The sequence below is a fragment of the Pseudophryne corroboree genome, chromosome 2, assembly GCF_028390025.1.
Source record: "Pseudophryne corroboree isolate aPseCor3 chromosome 2, aPseCor3.hap2, whole genome shotgun sequence".
NCBI lineage: Eukaryota > Metazoa > Chordata > Amphibia > Anura > Myobatrachidae > Pseudophryne > Pseudophryne corroboree.
In genome coordinates, this window is record NC_086445.1 from 45,557,436 (window position 1) to 45,566,149 (window position 8,714).

Consider the following 8,714-nt stretch of genomic DNA (forward strand, 5'->3'; position numbering starts at 1 on the left):
CTGCTTGCGACCAGGTCTGAATTAGGCCCTAGGGGGGTCATTCTGAGTTGTTCGCTCGTGGACGATTTTCGGTACGGTGCGATTAAGGCAAAAATGCGCATGCGCATGGTACGCAGTGCGCATGCGCTAAGTAATTTTGCACAAAACTTAGTAGATTTACTCACGTCCGAACGAAGAATTTTCATCGTTAAAGTGATCGGAGTGTGATTGACAGGAAGTGGGTGTTTCTGGGCAGAAACTGACCGTTTGCTGGGAGTGTGCGGAAAAATGCAGACTTGCCAGGATAAAACGCGGGAGTGGCTGGAGAAACGGGGGAGTGGCTGGCCGAACGCAGGGCGTGTTTGTGGCGTCAAACCAGGAACTAAACGGACTGAGGTGATCGCAGTGTAGGAGTAGGTCTCGAGCTACTCAGAAACTGCTGAGAATTTTCTATTCGCAATTCTGCTAATCTTTCGTTCGCAATTCTGCTATGCTAAGATTCACTCCCAGAGGGCGGCGGCTTAGCGTGTGCAATGCTGCTAAAATCTGCTAGCGAGCGAACAACTCGGAATGACCCCCCCGGTGCGGTGTTATTGAGCCACTAAACACAACTGCCAGTAAAATAAGTGTTTGCTGATGAATATTACATTATATTAACCAAGTGGAATTCATTTGTTGGGGAGAAAAATGAAAAGGGAAAAAAATGTGAAAGGCGCGAGAGAAAACAACGCTGATTGGACAGTTGATAATCGCGTGAACAGAGGCCTGGAGTAGCCATCCTTGGCTGTGTAATCTATGGGGTCTACAGATCAAATGCTTCTGCCGATCTTGGTTATGTAACACAAATCGTTGAAGGAATAATATTTATATGCGCCGATAACAAGCTCTGAATGTATTACGGTGTTTATAAAAGTTAAGCTGTAACATCTGGTGCACAGTTTGTCTCTAATGAACTTTGATGTGTTATATCACGGCACCTACTTATTATATCCAATGGATCTAACGGGAAAACCAGAGTGTGGGTTTCATTTATTGACTTGTTTTCACAAAGGTTGGTTATTAGCTGGATTTATTTTATGAAAGCCATACTGACAACACACTGTGCATTTAATATACACAATGGGACATCTATGGAGCTTTCCGATGGATGCATAATGCTTTTAAGTGCCTTTTGTACCAAATCTGCTGCAGGTTCGCTCAGCCGAGCCCGTATATATCACGTAAACATCTGGGCGCCAAACGCATCAATATTGTCTGTGCTGAAATTCTATCCAGATTGTGCACTCCAGAAGAATCTATATGTTGGGCCAATAGCCCTATATCTTCCTTGCTTCAGTCCCTGTAGTAACGACAAAGAATGTGATGGTGAAATTGTGCAGTCTGGGCCTAAAAGGTACAGTCCTGCGGACGTGCTATTCAATGGGGCTAGTACTCTTAGTTATAGCAAACACCAGAGGTGGGCTGACTGTAGTAATGGGCTGCAGCTGCTGAGTTGGGCCATGTATATCTGATTTTATCATCAATGGGCAGTAATCACCACGCCCGGACTGTCATGTACACGAGGGCACTTACATAATGCAGAGGAATGTAATGTTGGAGAATTATAGTAAGGGCAGAGAGTTAGTCAGAGGTGACAGGCAGCGATGTAATGTGAGAGGATTATAGTAAGGGCGGAGAGTTAGTCAGAGAGAAGTGACAGGCAGCGATGTAATGTTGGAGAATTATAGTAAGGGCAGAGAGTTAGTCAGAGAGAGGTGACAGGCAGCGATGTAATGTGAGAGACTTATACTAAGGGCAGAGAGTTAGTCAGAGGTGACAGGCAGCGATGTAATGTGAGAGAATTATAGTAAGGGCAGAGAGTTAGTCAGAGGTGACAGGCAGCGATGTAATGTGAGGGGATTATAGTAAGGGCAGAGAGTTAGGGGGACATTTACGAAGCAGTGATAAGAGCAGAGAAGTGAGCCAGTGGAGAAGTTTCCCATGGCAACCAATCAGCACTGAAGTAACATCTAGAATTTGCATACTATAGAATTATACAGAGCTGCTGATTGGTTGATGAGGCAACTTCTCCGCTGGCTCACTTCTCCACTCTTATCACTGCTTAGTAAATGTCCCCCTTAGTCAGAGAGAAGTGACAGGCAGTGATGTAATGTGAGCGGATTATAGTAAGGGCAGAGAGTTAGTCAGAGAGAGGTGACAGGCAGCGATGTAATGTGAGAGGATTATAGTAAGGGCAGAGAGTTAGTCAGAGAGAGGTGACAGGCAGTGATGTAATGTGAGAGGATTATAGTAAGGGCAGAGAGTTAGTCAGAGAGGGGTGACAGGCAGCGATGTAATGTGAGAGGATTATAGTAAGGGCAGAGAGTTAGAGAGAAGTGACAGGCAGCGATGTAATGTGAGAGGATTATAGTAAGGGCAGAGAGTTAGTCAGAGAGAGGTGACAGGCAGCGATGTAATGTGAGAGGATTATAGTAAGGGCAGAGAGTTAGTCAGAGAGAGGTGACAGGCAGCGATGTAATGTGAGAGGATTATAGTAAGGACAGAGAGTTAGTCAGAGAGAGGTGACAGGCAGCGATGTAATGTGAGAGGATTATAGTAAGGGCAGAGAGTTAGTCAGAGAGAGGTGACAGGCAGCGATGTAATGTGAGAGGATTATAGTAAGGACAGAGAGTTAGTCAGAGAGAGCTGACAGGCAGCGATGTAATGTGAGAGGATTATAGTAAGGGCAGAGAGTTAGTCAGAGAGAGGTGACAGGCAGCGATGTAATGTGAGAGGATTATAGTAAGGGCAGAGAGTTAGTCAGAGAGAGGTGACAGGCAGTGATGTAATGTGAGAGGATTATAGTAAGGGCAGAGAGTTAAGGGGGGTATACACGGGAGAGATGTGTGCTGAGCTATGCGGGGGGAGGATGGGGGCCGCTCATTTCACCCAGCGGGTGAAATGAGTGAACTGCTAAATTTGGCCTGCATGCAGGCTCAATCTAGCACCGGCGATAGCGATGTGCGGGGCCGCGCATCGCTATCGCTGAGGGGGCTACACATGAGTGATCGTGCTTAAAATCGAAGCAATCTAGTCAGATTGCTTAGATGTTAAGCATGGATCTCTCCGTGATTCATGCTACCCGTGAACAAGCTGTTGTGAAACGTACGTTGGGTGATGTGGACGCGGCCACGGTGAGCGCGCTCACGTGACCGATCACAGACCGGCAGGAGAGGAGACCAGGTGAGCCGCCTAGCCGCTTACTGCATGAATCTCAGTGGTCAGCGGCATCCGGACATCAGGGAGACACACACCGCAAATATAAGTATTCTCCCCTATCCTTGATACATATTGTTTCCACTCTCCAGCAATATGCATATGTAATTATGATACTAAATGTACCGGTCTCATTGGCAAATTTATGCTACTCACTTCAGGCGTCATCTACAAACATATGTTAATTATTTCTTTCAGGTGCTTTTAATGCTAATTGTAATGTTAGCTATATGACTAAGTTCCAGTTATACAAAATTCATGTGTTCATATGTTTTGCTCTTATCGGGAGCAACCAGCAATTATAGCTATTTACTAGGGCCCCGGTAATTACTGTGCCGGAATTGCCCTCATTTTGCTCCTGGTACCCCAGCACCTCTCTATGCAGGTTTAATAGGCAATAAGCTATTGTGCATGTTTCAGTTGTTATAGCACAAGGACACCTGGCACGCACTATTATTGATACAAGCTAGGCAGGTATCACTACTGACACAATTTATGACATTGTTTGCACATGTATAATTCCTCTCTGTAAGCACGGATTGTTTTAACAATGTTGCTATAAAGACAGCATTTGCTACCTAAGGCACCACTGTGTTAGTCAGCCTAACATTGTGGACAATTGAGATTTTCTCTCCAGAGATATTTTTATTTGTATCTATCCTGTCCACTCTTATGCCTCTCTAGTGCATTCATGACTGAGTCGCACTTAGGGCTAAATATTGAGACTGACCACTTGCGCTGTGGTAACAACTCACATCAAGGGTGTCTCGATACTAACCTCTGTGCTAAAAGTCTGTCTATTCTTTTTCAAGTTGAAAAATCTGCATTCTGCACTCTCTCATTCCCCGTCCTATACCGAACATTGCGGCATGACGGGAGAACAGCAGAAGGGTTTAGATCATTGCAGTCTCAGCTTCTGTTCCTTCAAACTACCTATTATAGTCATATATAGGTCTTGTTTTTGGTGTTAGCCAGCATTGGAACCACAATAATAACTTGTTTCATCCGGTGCTCAACAGGGAGATCCAGCGAGTAAGAGTCACGTCTCTCTTGGATCTCACAAAGACATTGTGGCATGTCTTAAATACAACAGGCGTTCTCACATCTGCCTTACCTATTAATTTTTCCAGTGGCGCGGTTATGCACACAAAAATACACAGGCAGGTTGCCACAAACCTATATTGACCACATGATTTAAACCCCTGTATACCTATAAGAATGGGTTGCAAATTGGTGCAATGATGGTCAAATTTATATCTCTATTAAGAGATTATATTTATCCCAGCAACCAGGTCTAGTGATAATTATCACCTACAAGTTGCACAACTGCTGCATCCTTCTGCCTTATCACACATAACCTACTACCATACCACACTGCGTATGCCCAATCTCGTCCGATCTTGGAAGCAATACAGTGTTGGGCCTGGTCAGTACTTAGGTGGTTGACCACCAAGGAATACCAGGTGTTGTAGGTTCTTTGACGGCACCATATCAACAATTGCACTGACCTTGCAGTATAGCGGGCAAATGCCTGATGGGTTTGCAATCAATTCCTAATTTATTCATCAATATGTTCGCAGTTTCAGCTTAGCTTGTGGTTAATATTTATTATAGCCACATTGATTTATATAAAAACATTTTTTTGGTGTACTTATATTTTATTTAAATAATATTAAAAGTTACGTTTTAAATTATTTCATCATCACATTATTGCTCATATGTATTTAAATCTATAACTGTTTCCGAGAGTGAGTGCTCCCAACAAAGGTCACTTTTTCTTTGTTTCTCTTTTTCTTACTTACTCATGTATTTGGACCTATGGGAGCACCACTGACAATAACCATTTCACCTACCTATAGGATTTCCCTCAATTGGTAGATGGTGATTAATACGAGACTTCTGTCTAGTCTGTCGGTTTTCTTGGAAACTTCAGTATCTAAACAGCCATTTACTATACATCACTTAGTCCTGTGTGGCATCCTTAACCCAATTTCCTCATTGCCAAGGGCAGAGAGTTAGTCAGAGAGAGGTGACAGGCAAGGATGTAATGTGAGAGGATTATAGTAAAGGCAGAGAGTTAGAGAGAGGTGACAGGCAGCGATGTAATGTGAGAGACTTATAGTAAGGGCAGAGAGTTAGAGAGAGGTGACAGGCAGCGATGTAATGTGAGAGAATTATAGTAAGGGCAGAGAGTTAGTCAGAGAGAGGTGACAGGCAGCGATGTAATGTGAGAGGATTATAGTAAGGGCAGAGAGTTAGTCAGAGAGAGGTGACAGGCAGCGATGTAATGTGAGAGACTTATAGTAAGGGCAGAGAGTTAGTCAGAGAGAGGTGACAGGCAGCGATGTAATGTGAGAGACTTATAGTAAGGGCAGAGAGTTAGTCAGAGAGAGGTGACAGGCAGCAATGTAATGTGAGAGACTTATAGTAAGGACAGAGAGTTAGAGAGAAGTGACAGGCAGCGATGTAATGTGAGAGGATTATAGTAAGGGCAGAGAGTTAGAGAGAGGTGACAGGCAGCGATATAATGTGAGAGGATTATAGTAAGGGCAGAGAGTTAGAGAGAGGTGACAGGCAGCGATGTAATGTGAGAGACTTATAGTAAGGGCAGAGAGTTAGAGAGAGGTGACAGGCAGTGATGTAATGTGAGAGACTTATAGTAAGGGCAGAGAGTTAGTCAGAGAGAAGTGACAGACAGCGATGTAATGTGAGAGGATTATAGTAAGGGCAGAGAGTTAGAGAGGTGACAGGCAGCAATGTAATGTGAGGGGATTATAGTAAGGGCAGAGAGTTAGTCAGTGAGAGGTGACAGGCAGTGATGTAATGTGAGAGGATTATAGATAGGGCGGAGAGTTAGTCAGAGAGGATTGACAGGCAGCGATGTAATGTGAGAGAATTATGGTAAGTGCAGAGAGTTAGTCAGAGAGAGGTGACAGGCAGCGATGTAATGTGAGAGACTTATAGTAAGGGCAGATAGTTAGAGAGAAGTGACAGACAGCGATGTAATGTGAGAGGATTATAGTAAGGGCAGAGAGTTAGTCAGAGAGAAGTGACAGGCAGCGATTTAATGTTAGAGGATTATAGTAAGGGCAGAGATTTAGTCAGAGAGAAGTGACAGGCAGCGATGTAATGTGAGAGGATTATAGTAAGGGCGGAGAGTTAGTCAGAGAGAAGTGACAGGCAGCGATGTAATGTGAGAGGATTATAGTAAGGGCAGAGAGTTAGTCAGAGAGAAGTGACAGGCAGCGATTTAATGTTAGAGGATTATAGTAAGGGCAGAGATTTAGTCAGAGAGAAGTGACAGGCGGCGATGTAATGTGAGAGGATTATAGTAAGGGCAGAGAGTTAGTCAGAGAGAGGTGACAGGCAGTGATGTAATGTGAGAGGATTATAGTAAGGACAGAGAGTTAGTCAGAGAGAGGTGACAGGCAGCGATGTAATGTGAGAGACTTATAGTAAGGACAGAGAGTTAGTCAGAGAGAGGTGACAGGCAGCGATGTAATGTGAGAGGATTATAGTAAGGGCAGAGAGTTAGAGAGAGGTGACAGGCAGCGATGTAATGTGAGAGGATTATAGTAAGGGCAGAGAGTTAGAGAGAGGTGACAGGCAGCGATATAATGTGAGAGGATTATAGTAAGGGCAGAGAGTTAGAGAGAGGTGACAGGCAGCGATGTAATGTGAGAGACTTATAGTAAGGGCAGAGAGTTAGAGAGAGGTGACAGGCAGTGATGTAATGTGAGAGACTTATAGTAAGGGCAGAGAGTTAGTCAGAGAGAAGTGACAGACAGCGATGTAATGTGAGAGGATTATAGTAAGGGCAGAGAGTTAGAGAGGTGACAGGCAGCAATGTAATGTGAGGGGATTATAGTAAGGGCAGAGAGTTAGTCAGTGAGAGGTGACAGGCAGTGATGTAATGTGAGAGGATTATAGATAGGGCGGAGAGTTAGTCAGAGAGGATTGACAGGCAGCGATGTAATGTGAGAGAATTATGGTAAGTGCATAGAGTTAGTCAGAGAGAGGTGACAGGCAGCGATGTAATGTGAGAGACTTATAGTAAGGGCAGAGAGTTAGAGAGAAGTGACAGACAGCGATGTAATGTGAGAGGATTATAGTAAGGGCAGAGAGTTAGTCAGAGAGAAGTGACAGGCAGCGATTTAATGTTAGAGGATTATAGTAAGGGCAGAGATTTAGTCAGAGAGAAGTGACAGGCAGCGATGTAATGTGAGAGGATTATAGTAAGGGCAGAGAGTTAGTCAGAGAGAAGTGACAGGCAGCGATGTAATGTGAGAGGATTATAGTAAGGGCAGAGAGTTAGTCAGAGAGAAGTGACAGGCAGCGATTTAATGTTAGAGGATTATAGTAAGGACAGAGAGTTAGTCAGAGAGAGGTGACAGGCAGCGATTTAATGTTAGAGGATTATAGTAAGGGCAGAGATTTAGTCAGAGAGAAGTGACAGGCAGCGATGTAATGTGAGAGGATTATAGTAAGGGCGGAGAGTTAGTCAGAGAGAAGTGACAGGCAGCGATGTAATGTGAGAGGATTATAGTAAGGGCAGAGAGTTAGTCAGAGAGAAGTGACAGGCAGCGATTTAATGTTAGAGGATTATAGTAAGGGCAGAGATTTAGTCAGAGAGAAGTGACAGGCGGCGATGTAATGTGAGAGGATTATAGTAAGGGCAGAGAGTTAGTCAGAGAGAGGTGACAGGCAGCGATGTAATGTGAGAGGATTATAGTAAGGACAGAGAGTTAGTCAGAGAGAGGTGACAGGCAGCGATGTAATGTGAGAGACTTATAGTAAGGACAGAGAGTTAGTCAGAGAGAGGTGACAGGCAGCGATGTAATGTGAGAGACTTAAGGTGGCCATCCACTACTCAGACTTGTCTGAACTGCAGATAGCATCAGATTTCTCTTGAACTCTCCCAGGAGTGTCCCGGGAATCGGATCTGACCCTGGGCTTTAATTTTCATTACATTCACTTCAGATATATCTGATGCAATATATCATGTGCCAGATCGCATCAGATATATCTGATGCACACATGCTATATGCGATTGATCTGATGCTGCTGATGCCGCCCCGTCCTGTGGTGGGTGGGAGTGGCCAGGGAGATGCCAGTCAAGTGACGCTTCAGATGAATCTGATCAGATACATCTGAAGTAAAAAAAACAATCCGATATGCACCTGATTTCTTCAGATTCAGATAAATAGTTGGGGCAGCCTCAGAGATCTGTAGTTCAGACATATCTGACACGGGAGTGAGCATTGGATCTGAAGAGCCATCCAATGTGACACTTTTCTTCAGATATGACGGTCAGATGCATCGAAATCTGAAGAAAACTGCCCAAATCTGACTAGTGGATGGGGGCCTATAGTAAGGGCAGAGAGTTAGTCAGAGAGAGGTGACAGGCAGCGATGTTATGTGAGAGGATTATAGTAAGGGCAGAAAGTTAGAGAGAGGTGACTGGCAGTGATGTAATGTGA

General features: G+C 44.3%; 1 pseudogene; it reads left to right on the plus strand.

The window, feature by feature from the left end:
- The first annotated feature begins 4,590 nt into the window (after nucleotides 1-4,590).
- Nucleotides 4,591-4,709, plus strand: LOC135054363 (5S ribosomal RNA; annotated as a pseudogene).
- The last annotated feature ends 4,005 nt before the right edge of the window (nucleotides 4,710-8,714 follow it).